This window comes from Sinohyriopsis cumingii, chromosome 2, assembly GCF_028554795.1.
Source record: "Sinohyriopsis cumingii isolate HCF-2022 chromosome 2, ASM2855479v2, whole genome shotgun sequence".
NCBI lineage: Eukaryota > Metazoa > Mollusca > Bivalvia > Unionida > Unionidae > Sinohyriopsis > Sinohyriopsis cumingii.
In genome coordinates this window covers 32,371,934-32,386,765 of record NC_142962.1, presented here as the reverse complement: position 1 = coordinate 32,386,765, position 14,832 = coordinate 32,371,934, and the positions used below count along the sequence as shown (strand labels likewise).

Below are 14,832 nucleotides of genomic sequence, written 5' to 3'. Positions count from 1 at the left end.
CCTTCTGGTTGAAAGCCCTGTACACTAATAACTGAGTCGCCCCACTGTACATTTTCCGAGGTTTACTTGAAAATGTTACAAAAAAAAACTCGGACGTCCAAGGTTTTGCTGATATTTTGTCCGAGGTTTTATAAACAACCTTGGACATGATCTCATACATTATAAAGACACCTAGGAAATACCTTGGACAAAACCTTGGACATGAGAACTTAGTATATTTTTAGCTTGGAAAAACCTAGGAAATAAGAACTTAGTCGTTTTTTATCTCGGACATAGCTCAGAAGTGTGGACTTAGAAATTTTTCAGCTCGGACATGGACTTGGTGTGTTTTAACTGTGTACTTAGAGATTTCTGAATATTTATTCAGAATTTTTTTTTTACAGTTTATTAAAATGAATGATGTTTGTCATCCCAAAAACTAATCAGTCTACAATTTGAATTAAAAAATAAATACGAATTAATGACAATCGTTTTATTTTAGAAATAAGAGTTCACCATCTCAGATCAGGCAATATGGAGCCAAACAGGAATACAGATTTAGCTTTCACATCTTATTTACAATTTACACTGAGATAACAATATCAGATACAGAACCAAATCGTACACACATGCTGGAATCCCAAAGTTAGATAAATTCTACCCATTCATAGACTTTTAATCACTTCACTAACAGTTATGTTAGTATAACACAGTGGTCCCAATTCCAATGCCCTGTAACCACACTGGACGATTGTAAAAATATATTTTCTAGCAACTGAATCTAAAGTAAAGTCTTCAATGCTTAAAAGTACATATGTCATTTATCTGACAATTTGCATTTGTATGTTAGTTACATCAGGGATAATTGAAAATATTAGTAGAAATAGGTAATAAATTAGGGTATGTCACTGTTTATCTGACACATTAGTTTTAAGAAAAATAATGAAAAATACATAAAATTGCATGGAATTGGCATGACACCATTTTTAATAGTCATTTCTCATATGACAGCTGATAATATGCACAGTTACAGTGAAATTTAATCCCTTTCAAAATGATTTGGGAAGAATGCACCAAACACTTGATCCTGTTTTCTGACAACAAAAAGGGGTTCTTTTAAGTACTCTGCTGGTATAACACTGATTCCATCTCTGAAAAACATAAAATACATTTGGGAGTTTAAGAATAGTAAACATTTTAATGATGTTACCGCTTCTGATGCTTAAATAAAATGAAAAATGACCTTCAAAGTTATTGACAACATAAATTTGAACAACGACTGTTTTCACTTAGAGTTTAAACCTGTATAAGATTTTTTATTTACAATTAATTCATTAAATTCTAATAAAACTTAGGTATTCATCAAATGTAGACAAATAATGTGCTGTAAATGGCATTTTTTGAGTCTGAAAGCTAGAATATGACAGTAGAAATGATGAATGCTCCCAGAAATGATGAATGCTCCCAGAAACGGATGGTTTGAGAAAACTAATTTGTGTCACTATCAATATCGGGTTTCTTGGATGAAGTTCAAAAGCAATAACATACTTTAAGTTTAACTAATCAAGTTTCATTCCAATCCCCTAGTTTGGAGTAAAGTTCATATTTATCAGCTTTACTTATTTACTTACATGATTTCCTAATTTATTTCCTCATTTGTAGTTAAGTTAGTAGAGTTTGCCAAAACACTGCATTGTGGTAAATATATTTTAAAACACGTAAAATGTCTGTACTCTGTTAAAGGTCTCCTTTGTTTACGTGCTCGTGATATGGCACTTCTGGTCTGCAACGATCGAAAGCTGGGAGATAATTTTATTTTAAATTTTTAATATTGAGATTATTATAAGGACCCCACTTAATACTCATAGCAGGTTCTTATCTACTTACTGGTTTTAAATTTTTGAAATATTAATAGGAAATCTTACCGAAGTTGTGGAAAGATCCTGGAAATATTTCTTTCACAGTCTTCGATTGGTTGCAGGGGCTGGAACTATCCAATCGCAGCAGCCGATTCACCGAATCATAACTCTCATTCACGCCTTCATATAAATTTGAAAGCAATCCATTCAAAGCATACAAGTTATAATTTTGCGTTGAAAAGTAGATTTGCCATGAAGTTGTTTGGGTTATTCATATGGAAAAATGACAATCTGATTACCGGAAATGTACTCAGCCTTCAAAATACTGTTGAGCCGAGAAAAGCAATAGAAGAATACAAAGTCGGGGATTTGGTGTCGGTGAAGTTGCTGAGTTTTGGAATAACGGAAGGGATCATTGGAAAGATTGGGGGTAAGTTCATTTCTGTTTTATTGTATTACATTAAATTAGAAAAAGACATGTACTTTTATTGGCTTTCATATATTGTCTACCATCCTAACATGCGTGAAAAAGAAAGTGCATTTTAATATGCAATTTTTTTTAATTATAGAGCTACTGTTATTTTGATCAAGATCTATTTTGCAATCATTAAAAATGATCGAAAGTATGCATTTTAGTAAGAATTATGTTTACAGGTTTTGAGTAATTAACTGTTTCAATATTTAAGGAAAAAAAGTAACGAGATGATATTTGGAATGCAGCATAAGAAAATTTTGTTTGTAATCAGTTGTATCTCTAACAGCCGTACGTAACTGAAGGATACTTCACACAAGTTTTCGCCATCATTAGACATCATGACAATTGCATAAGCTTCGCAATTTCTTGATTTGAACATAATTATCCCCCTATTTTGTACTTAGGCCCACCAATCCCAGTTTTCAAATAGTCAAGCATGCAGTCATTCCAGTATTTGTTCTAGCATGGTAATTACAAGTGATGCTTGTAGAAAGCATAAAAAGGTTTTATTTATGCGTGCGTGTGCGGATGTGCTTTTGTCTGAACACTAGCCTGTGTTAGTGGTCACCCAAGTATTAGTAAGTTTTCAAAATTTCCCTTCATATGAAATTTAAATGTGACCTGCACCAGTTACTTTCCTTAAGTTCTATATAAGTCACTTAATAAGTGGTAAGCTATGGTAGATTAGGCCTGTATTAGCCACCTGATTGAAGTTGTCAGTTATAATAGAATAGACCTGTTAAGTCATCTGATTTGAGATCAGTTATAGTAGATTAGACCTGTATTTTCACTCATATGCAAAAAATAATTGTTGGTTAAGACACCATGTTGTAACATCCTGCATAACCACAGTGTTACAAAGGTGCATTTAAATTTCATGAAGTATGAATATCCCCAAGACTTAAAAAATATGTAGATATTTATAACTGATGAAGTATTTTTTTGTTGAAAAATTTCCATTTCTGTTAAGTTAAGCTACTATTTTAGGATAAACTCTGAAGCTATGCTGAGGCTGCAGATGACTTTGGGAAAGTAGCCAAACTCCTTTTCCAAAAATTGTATACTGTGGAGGAAATCAAAGGAAGGAGTTTGACAGGATCTGCAGCAAACAGAACATCACTTGCTAGGCCAGCTATAGAGGATCAAACAAAACTCCAGGTTATTTATGGTAAGTATTTGTAGTTTTGAGATGAACTTGTAAGGTATTTAGCCAGGTACAGAATATAATCTTGAGTATATTTTTTTATCAACAATTTCAAATGATTTTCCCAAATGCCAAAAGTAGACTTTTTAAAAATAGTGTTTTAAGGGTTAATACTTTGTTTTCTTTTTAAAAAAATTAAATTCAAAACTAAAAGATTCCAAACATGATTTATAAATTAAAGGCTACAACAGTTACAATAATGTTATATGTGTACTAATTGTTTTATCAATTCATCACATTATATATATATTTATTTTTTTATTTACAGAATTTATCCAAAAGAAATGGCCATATGTAAAGGATGAATTGATTAACAATAAAATCAGCGAAGTACTGAAGCCTTCAAGAAACTGGGATTAAAATACATAGATGCCAACCATTATGCTTTTTTCCAGCAAATTATGTTTACTGCTAGACTCTTATGGATTACACTTTTTTGCTAAATTAAAAAATAAACTTAACATAAAGCAATAAAAATATTTTGTCATTTTTATCATCATCTCTTCAATTCCACTTTAAAAATTGAGAATATTCTTCAAAAGGTGACTGCTGCATAATAATAGCACAAGAGTACCTTCCTTACTAGCTATTAGCAACTGTATACAAACCATTTCCAAGAAAACATGGCTTACTTCCTAAGTGAACTTTGCCTTAAGCACTGATTCATTTTATTCATGAGCTAGTCAGTTTGAAAACCAGTCTATATTTTTAAAGAAAAGAGAGTCAGAGAAACACTTTACGGTTTGAGTTGTGGATGTTATATGACGTATTACAGCAAATGGATCTTTTCAAACTTAAAAACATGTCTAATCAGGAGAAAGGACAAATCAACACTGCATTACAAACTTTAAAAGAATATGAGAGTTATGATATACAGCACTCTGAGCTGTAATTCTGGCATTTAATATATAGCTTACACTTTTTTTGCCATTTATAATAGCAATAAGTAATTATACCTCTTGGAAGTTAGTAAGTATGGAAATGGATGAATATTTCAAACTAAAATGTAAAATTTAGCATTTTAAAAACATAATGGGCATTCTGGATATTTTTGAAAATTTTATTTGTGATGAACAAAATTTAAAATATATTAATGTAATCATTTGCTTCATGATATAAATTGTTGATCTGCTGGTTTTTTATGCTAGTGGGTGTCCTAGGAAACCTCGGACTATGTCCGAGGACACCTCGGACAGTACGTCCTAGGACAAGCTCGGACATCTAAGTATAAAAACCTTGGACCTCAGGTATCAAAAAGTTTTTGTCAGTGGACTTTTACCTCGGACAGTAACCAATACTCCGAGGTTTTTCCTAGGAACATTTGTCCAAGGTTTCCTAGGAAACCTCGGAAAATGTACAGCCGGGCACTGTAATTCTCATGATCAGTGGTTAATGATCACATATTTATAGGATACTGAGACATTCCAATAAGTACAGTCTCGATTAGCAAGGCTTCATGGTTCCTCTAAGTACAAAACTTCCATCATATCTACCAAATATAAAGGCATTTCCAGACATGAAAATATTTTCAATTTTCATTACTGCTATTCATCAGTCATTCTTTTCATCCTTAATTCTTTCCTTAACTTACTCCTCATTTCCTACATGCTCTCCATTTACAGTGCAAATAAAAAGCATGCAAATAAAAAATGTTTAAGTTAAACAGTCTTTGCAATGGCTGTTATACCCTATCAATATTTATATCCTGAATGACATGAACTATGTTTATGGTGCTAAAGTACAATTTTCTCCAACAGGAAAAGTATAAAGGCCATCCAATTAGGGCAAATTTAAAATCAATATTTCATTTATTACACATAATTATCAAGGAAATGGAAACCTGATTTGGCCACAAACAAAAACTGACAATAATCAAATAATCAAACTGTCAATATATCTCTGTCAAACTGGGTCAAATCCAAAAATAAATCCTCATTTGGTCCAACAATTACCGCATAGAACCACTTATAAGTCAGACTGAACTCTAAACTGTATAGACCCAGATCTGCTATTGCTTAATGTATTGGCCGATCTGGGTCAATAGAGTTTGCTGGGCCTAATCATCAGAGCAAACAACAGACCATAATAGGCCAACACTTCACATTATGTGAATGGAGATTAGGATCTATATTGTAACAACTGGACCTAACTTGTAGACATATATATACACATACCATAAATCAAAAAATGTCACATGCATGCGAATATCATTATTACAAATAATACTACCATGTCTCTTTATCACAATGTTCATGGCTGGCCACACAAAGTGACCCACACTGAAAGTGTGGAAACATATAATGAGGAATGTTCCAACAGTGCCGTGTCATTGGCTCTGTTCTACAGTTATTAAGTATTATACTTTCTTATAAGTCAAGTCAAACTGCAAACAACAAAGATTCTGATCTGCCATAGTATAAATCTGGTGTAGTAGTCAGTTCAAAAAATGAAGTTTATGTTAGTAAAAAATCCTATTTTGGAGCAGATGTATCCAAAAGATAATATCTGTGAGCTCTGGAAAATTGTACAGTCACAAAGATCAGCCTCCCAACATCTTTAAGTTGACAAAGATAGCTATGTATATGCCCCTTCAGAACGAAGCACCGAACAATATTTGTACACAGATAAGGAACAGGGTATACTCAGAAATAATTAACTGATTAGTGCATATACAACATGAGGTGACATCCGTTAAAGATGTTGATTTTAGCAGAGCTCTAAGAAAATGGAGCAGGAAGAAAGCGACAGATATTGAAGTTTAGGTAAATACTGAACTAAAGCTGTTTCCTTCTCCCCCTCCTTTTTTCCACTTCCCCTATTTTTTCTGACAAAGGGGTAGGTCTCCCTTAAGATAAAATCCTGGCATCATCTCTCCTTAAATTGTACGTGGGGAACAAATTTGGAATTTCTCTTTTTATGCAGAGATAATTAACCTGTGAATGAAGATGCTGATGGAATAAATAAAATTAGCACAGAATTAGCCATGGGGCAGATTTTAAAGCACTCAAGTTTATCACCTTGTGTAAGTTTAACAAAAAAATATAGAACATTACTGATTGTTGTCAATAGTTTTCCTTATCACTGCCAAATACAAGCATCTGTTGCTGCAGCAGTCTTTTGCATCTGCAGAAAGTACAATCTGATAGATTTTGTTGGTGTTCATCTGCATTCCCATGCCTAGATTTGTTCTTTGCATTAAATGGCCTAAAACGCTGAATAAAACTCACTGACAACCAACAGATAGTCTGTTTGAAAGTATTTGTATTATCTTCTCGCTGATAAGAACTGCATATAAATATATATTTATATATCTGTAATCTGGAAATACAACCACAATGTCAACATATATAACTTGCAAAGATGGAAAGACCAATTATCAAGTTCATGTGTATCGATATGTATCATATCACTGGCTGTATAAAGTGAATCTTATCGATACATGGCACAACACTGTATCGTTTCACCCCTATAAGACAGGCAACATTTAATGGGATCAGTGACACCAATGTTATAAGACAGGCAACATTATACTGCTGGACTTTAAAGTTCAGACAATTATTTTATCAATGGTTGTCAAATGTTGAACTGGTTGACAATTACCTTGCATGCATGTTCTGTCCATAAAATGAAGGAGACAAAAATGCGACTTTTGTATGTGGAACCCTTGGAACACCTTGATCAAAGGCAGTCCATAGAGCAAAATTTATGCATGTATACAAGTGCACGTACAACAATAAAAACATCAATTAGACTTTTTTCCACGCATATTCTCTGCCAATCAAACTGGACAGATACTCCAAATAAAAATTAGCAGTGAAGTGGCATCTCCAAAATAATGCCTTGTAAGAACATCATAAACATACACAGGAGGTCCTGGCAAATTGCAAGCATATTCTACCTCACAAGGAATGAGACTGGGTTTGACAAAAATTCATCCCCGATAAAATTCTTAGCAACACTTGACTGGTTACATGAGTATGACATTTATAACTCTACAATTACATGAGATCAGCATCACCAATAAAACCAACTGGTTACTTTAGCAGTATATTTATAACCATATTCAGAATGATCTATAAGCAATGTCACGTTAGATGGGAGCCAAGGTAGCTCTGTAAGTAGAGTGTTCGACTCATAATCCAAGAGTTGATGTTTCAATACCTGCCCAGGACAGCCCAAGTTGGTTGCCTTGGTAAGCCATGGGGAAAAAGGTGCTTACCTCTTATTTCCTTGGCATTATATAAATTTATGTGTTTAAGGTGGCATTAATATCAACAAAACCAAACACCAAAACAATAAAATGAAATGTGAAATATTGAACATGATAGGTTGATAAATAAATAAATAAAAAAAAAATAATAAATAAATAGATAAAATAACATTTTCAAAGCCTATACCTTGGACACACTGTCCATACACTCTAACCAGAGATATTCAGAACACAGAATCTGGTTTGTTAAGTTAGGTGTATGATGATAAAAACACTATATGATTGAAACTGCATTTTACATTTTTGTGTAAAGTTTGCTTAGGTTTGGCTTTGCGTTTGATGGTACAGTACGTTGTTTAGTGTGGATGCAGATAGACTAAAGTCCCTTGGAGATTGGTGAGAAAAAAACAACTTAAATGTGTGCAAAGCACCAATGAGTACCTACACAATTTATTTGGGCATGCAGCTCTCACTGATATTTATCTAAAAAGCCAAATTCAATTGTGATAGGCAAATAAATCTGAGTTAATTCAGTGCTTTTCTTTATAATAAAAAAAAACCAAAACCCTTTCAAATTCAAAATGATTTGTCCATATGCTTATCCTCTGATGATGACCTTAATACGTACAAAGTTTCACAGCAATCCACTAAATTCTGTCATACATTGCACCCAACTGTAATTCAAAAGGGGCAATAACTCTTTAAAAAATCATGGATGCACATAGATTTGTCAATTTGTACTTTTAGATGATGACCATAATATGCATTCAGTTTCACAGCAATCCATAAAAGTGCAAGACTAACTGTACTAATAAGATTGCATTAAGTTACAAGACAAAAAGGACATTAACCCTAAACAAAAATTGCAGGAACAGAGAGATTTGTTGATATGCACATCTTCTGGTGAAGAACATTGTGAAGGGGCAAATTTCTGGTGATCTATGAAGTACACATTAACTTGGGTCAGAGAATAATTAATTAGATTTATGGGGACAGGCATGTATCAAATCACCATACTGCCATGAACAATTTAATCAAATTTTGTAATATGGTTTTTCAAGAAAAAGACACTTAAAGGTATAGTAATGATAGCCATTTTTAATGTACTTTGCATATTAGAAGCAGGACCATAAGCTCACCTTGCCTCATGCCAAGTGAACTAAAAATGAAACAAAATGGCCTCGTCATAATTTCTTCTAGTCTCGGAGGCTTTATCTCACTTTAAAAAAAAAAAATTCCTGGTTCAGAGAAAATTTCATCTTCAGCAACCAAGAGTCTTGGATAAACTTTGTTCCACATCGACAATTTAAATGAATTTGATCAAGAACCATTGGCAAACAAAGACCACATAATTTAAGCAAAGTGTGTCAAAAGATTTTGCCTTCAAAATATATCATTTTGGGGGTAAAAACATCTTATTTCTGGACATACACCCATTCAACTGGACCTAACATCCCTGAGCTCTTAAAAAAGAATGATACCATTTATTTTCATTAAACTTCGCACCGAATACAAAATACTGATTTGAGTCAACAGAATACAGCTGGAATAGTGTGATCCATTGCCAAAACAGAACTCTGTATTCTGTTCAATTCTTTGATTTAATGGTCTTTGAATGAAATACAATCCAGAACATTGTTTTGGAACTGAGCAAATAGTATCATTGATGAGACCGAAGCGTAGGTGTCGGGCATGCAGAATATCAAGGTTTTCTGTACACATAAAAGTTGAAATCAGGTTTGGTTGATGTTTGGTTACTAATATGTTGTTCAAGATTAAGAGATAAAGATGGATGTAATGGGTGTAACACTGATGTTTTGACAACTTGTAAAGATTATGCATGGAAAGCAGTAAAGGTTGTAACATGATACTCATAAATAATGAAAGTTTACAGCTCTTGTTAAAATTCTCAAACATGCAGCATGACTCATAAAGCAGGTTTTAGGTCCAACCCAAGAGTCAGAATGCTTTGTAATCAGCCCTAAGATGAAAAAGTGGGTTCCTAGTCATTACCAATACAAAAAAAATTTCAGGGCTATATTGACAAGTGAATCAACATCTGTTATTTGTTTTCTGCAAGGGAAGAACTTCTGATAAGGATTTGATTTAAAATCTCAACTTTCTGACATTTTAGTGTTGTTCTAAACTCAATACATGAAGCTGAAAGAGTGTTTGCTTTGTGAAAGAAACCTCAAATAATTCACACAGTTGAGTCAGCCCATACAATTAAGAATGATGACAACTGAAAACTTAATCCCATCTTTAATCTGAAAGAATGATGATATTTTATTGATGATATTTTTACACTTGCAGAAACTGAATCATCTTGATGCCAAAAAAGAACTAACAGAATTTCAAAGGATGGGCCGATTTTATGACTACCTTCAATCACTTAACTTTACAAAGAGAAAAAAAAAGCTTAACTGAAACTGACAGCTTTGACAGATCAAAAATAAAAAGAAGATTAAAATAATGAAGTATCCCTGAGATCAAATTTGATAAAACACTTTCCCCCTTTATGATTCATAAATCAATAGTTTTGAAAGAAAAATGAATCTCCACTCCAAAAATTAAGTTACAATGTACTTGTGATTATTTCCAGAACAAAATTAAGTTACAATGTACTTGTGATTATTTCCAGAACATCAGTAAGGCAATATGCAGCAAAGCAGTCAAATTAGCTTAGCATTGATTGCTAGCATTGACCAGATACAAAGGGCCTGGAAATAATTATATGAATTATGTGCATGTCCAAAAAGTAACCTTTAATGAACAAGCTGAGGACCATCTGTCTGGACATTCCACATTTCTCACACACACTCTGACAAAAATCTTCAGCTTAAGTTTGTCTATTAATATCAATCCTAGAAAGAGCATGACACCCTAACTTGCAGGGCTTGGACAATATTTAACTTACTACTGTCCAGCTCAGCAAGATACCACAGTATGACTTTGGTTCTTTGCTCACTGTAATAAAGGAAGAAGCTGCTTGTCTTCTAGAGCTAACATATTACAGGATGAAAAGACAAATGAAATGTTCAAATTTGCAGTTATAGGGCACATTTAAATGTTACAAGATAATGTTGTAGGGTTTAACGCCATTTCTCAGCACAAGATAGGCTATACATGGCAGCCAGTATAAATGGTGGAGGAAGAACCCTGGAAAACCCAGGGAAGAACCACAGACCCATGAGAAGCTACTGGCAGGCTTTCCCACGTACCCACGCTAGCCAAGCATTGGACTTGAACGCATGTAGACAGAGGTGAGAGGGCAGTGATCTGGAAGGGTGAGCGCTTTAGACCACTCGACCACTCGGGGCCCCCAAATGTTACAAGAAAATACTGAAAGTTTAACAATACAAAGAAAATGATCTAATAGTATTACAACCATCAAATATATAAATTTTATTTTTAAACAATAAAAACACAGAATGATTCTAATATATTTATAACAATAAAAAAACATAAACTCTGAGCCTGGTATGTTTTCAACCTTACTTTTTAAATTTAACATTGTAAAATTTGACATTTAATGTGGCTTGAAAGAATTTTGTTACATATAACTACCCCCATACTGGCTCAGGGATGTAGAATAGGCCTGTTGCATCATCCAGCAACACACAAGTGGCAAATAATGGAAGCAGGATCTATGGTGGCTCAATGATCAGTATGCTGGAGTTGCAACCACAAGGGTACAGGTTCAAATTGTACCATCAAACCAGCCCATGTTAGCTACTGTGGTATGTCGATGAGCAAGGGGCCTTACTCCAACTGCATCTGCACTAAATAAGCAATAGTAGTACTGTGCCATAAAACACCAAACAAACTGAGTAATTAAAAATGATCTCTAAGCATTTGATTTTGCAAGATTTAAAAATAGCTATATAAAGAAAGGAACTTGTACTGAAAATTTCTGCACAAATCAAAACAGAATCCTCCTAAAGAAAGAATACATATGATTTGATAGAAACAGAATCACAAAAGAAGCTGAGATATTGGATGTAATTTCAATAATTTCTACTTGTGATAGTTCAAAAATAGTTTTGAAACTGTATGCAAAATGCATGCATCCCATTATCATAAATCCTGGCAATTAGGAAAGAAAATGATGTGACGGCCACAGGTCAAGTCATGCATTTGAGCATAATGACTAACGACTCTGACTCTAAATGAAACCTGGAAGACTCAAGACCACCAGGAGCATCCCCTCATTTTCTAATGACATGACCAGCTTGTTTGGTCTCTGATTGAACAGCTACTGGTGGTAGTGAGGCAGTCAATACAGAAGGTTGTTAATACCATATGTACTCGCATATAAGTCAGTAACAAGTAAACAATAACACAGACCCTGATATGCTGGCACATTATACAATGGCAGGTCAAGGTCTATGCTGCTTGTTCTACTGATTAGTCCTATTCAACAGCATATATATAGATCTGTCTGCACATTATGTGATGGCATATTGGAGTCTATGCAGTCTGCAGCTGGATCCAACTTACAAGTACATATGGTATACGAGTTTTGTTTTAGGACATGAGGATGTAAATGATGGATTTATGCAGAGTTTGAGATAAAAGGGTAGTCTATGAAAGTAAAACAACCATAGGGTATCAATGAGTCATTAAACACATTTTCTCCATTTCAACACATTTTAGAAAGTTGTTGTTGTTAAGGGTTTAACAACTATTTTCAGCACAGTATCCTGAGTATCTGGTGGAGATACATGTAGAATCCAGAATAATGCTGTGAACAACCATTGAATCATAGGAAGCTATTGGCAAGCTTTCCCACATACCTACCTTGGTAGACACCCAGACTTGAAACCATGCAGACAGAGCTGAGATGTCTGTGATCTATAAAGGTGAACACCTTAGACCACTGGCCCACCCAGGAGATCTACATTCTAGAAAGAATTTTTGTATAGAATTTTTCATGAATATACTAGTAATTCTCTTTGGTACAAAAATTTTAATGATAATTCATAAAGCCAAACTGATATCAATATCTTACAAAGTTTATTGTCCATATTTACTGATTCAAATTTGGAAACCCAACTAATTATAAAGTTTGTGGCATTTACTGATGTGTGTTATTGACGTGTTTTCTTTATTTTAAAGCAATTTTAGCAAACATTTTTGGTTATCAATGATACTACCTGGTACATATATAAACAAAGTAAGCCTACACCCACAAATATATCAACTAAAACTAAATATTCTGAAATGTGGTGTTTGAGTCTGCTTGAAAGAGGAGAGAAAAACAATTTCTATAATTATCCAAAACTTACAATATAACAATTCCATATTTATGAAACAAGTGCCTATCTGAGCAAGAAGTAAACCACACTCAACAATTGCTCCCACATGTATTAAATTAACATCAACTAAATGAATCCAGAACTTGCCATTTCCAATAAATTTATTGAAGCATAACTGCCAGATGGCATTTTATGGTATGCATCAATTATATAAGGCTGAGCTGCACAGGTGTAATAAATATATTTGACCAGCCTAGGAAAATGTGCTTATCATCTGCTATGAACTTGCAGTGTGTGTGTGTGTGTGTGTGTGTGTGTGTGTGTGTGTGTACATATTTATCAAGTTAAAATATATTATAAATAATAAAATGTGCATAATAAAAATATCAATGAAACTGTGTGTATCTATTTATTCATAAAGTTCATATATATATATATATATATATATATATCATGACATATAGCAATATGACAGAATGCTCCAAGTCTATAAATGTGGCATTGCCATTGTGGTGAATATATAATTTTCTCCCACTGATATATTTCAATATCTTGTGAAATATATATTAAAACATGGTACTATGGTCTCTGTGACTAAAATTAATACAATGTACCTGAAATGATCCACCAGATGCATGGCAATCATTAGATGAAAGAAAACAATATTAAGCTTTACATTGAATTATATAAAAATCATTTCAACACATTTTACTGTCATCTTGTTAATTCCCCACTCATCCCTCACACATAAACACATTCATTAGATATTATTATTCTCATTAATTATACAGCACTTCATGTGCTGTTACTTGCAGCAGGGTTTCAATCCCTGCTTGGAATTAATTATAAGTTCTCTAACCTTATTGCTTATTTTGGCACAGGATTTATTCCTGCTTGGAATGAATTACAACTTCTGACTGATTCTATGAGTGTAATTCTACACAAATTTATTTCATATAATCATGCAGCCAAACACACACATGCAATGTGAAGTCTTGGAAAAAGTGCTTTCCTTTTGTATTGTCAGCATTAAATTATGTTATGTATATGCCATTTCTAAAAAGAAATCTTACTTATTTCATGCCATATCTATGTTGTTTTGAAAATTAAAGTTTAGTGCTGACAAAAAATTTAACTGAAATCATAATTATTGCTGGATGATGAGAAACTAAAGCAACTGACACTAATACGACGTTTCGATTGCAAAATTCCCGAACCCAGCAGACTTCCAGAATGGGTTCTGTATCGTAATTTAGGCGCTATGTTTACTCCAGATACATTTGAACCACATGGCCATTTCTGGATATGCATTCTCTTGTGTGCTTTACAACATCATGCAGTACATGCAAATATCTGAACATCCATGCAATGACAAGCAGAAGCAGAGTGACCATTGGATTCTGTCAACAACAACAACAAAACTACACTGTGGGCAAGTTAAAACAAGCTTGGTACTCAGTGTACCACACAATATGATGATCAATTCTGCTCAAGCATGAATATGTTTGAAATAAACATTTTATTTTTTACTTTGGTAATAAATTTTGTCAGTTATAACAGTTTCATTCAAAAGAACAAAATCTGATATTAAACATGCTGTTTTTAATGTAGTTATTCAAAACAGCTACCATCATAAATTCCCGTAAAATTCAGCTAATGTGCCATAAATTATCATTAACAGAAAGTCTATGAGATCTTTCTAATCTTGGAATCTATTGATATACATATACATGTATACTTCATTTCAAGCAGGATGATATGTAGATATATTTGGGGATATCTAATGTCATGCCAGATGAGGATGAGTCTTTATTTAACCCAAATTGTGTGCATGTGAAATACAACAC

The 14,832-nt window shown here is 33.4% G+C and overlaps 1 protein-coding gene and 1 pseudogene across 6 annotated transcripts in view; one reads left to right on the top strand and one right to left on the bottom strand.

Annotated features, from left to right (window-relative positions):
• Nucleotides 1-14,832, bottom strand: part of LOC149804578 (serine/threonine-protein phosphatase 4 regulatory subunit 4-like) — a 256,122-nt gene that overhangs the window by 141,167 nt on the left and 100,123 nt on the right. The window lies entirely within an intron of this gene.
• Nucleotides 478-3,877, top strand: LOC149804579 (uncharacterized; annotated as a pseudogene).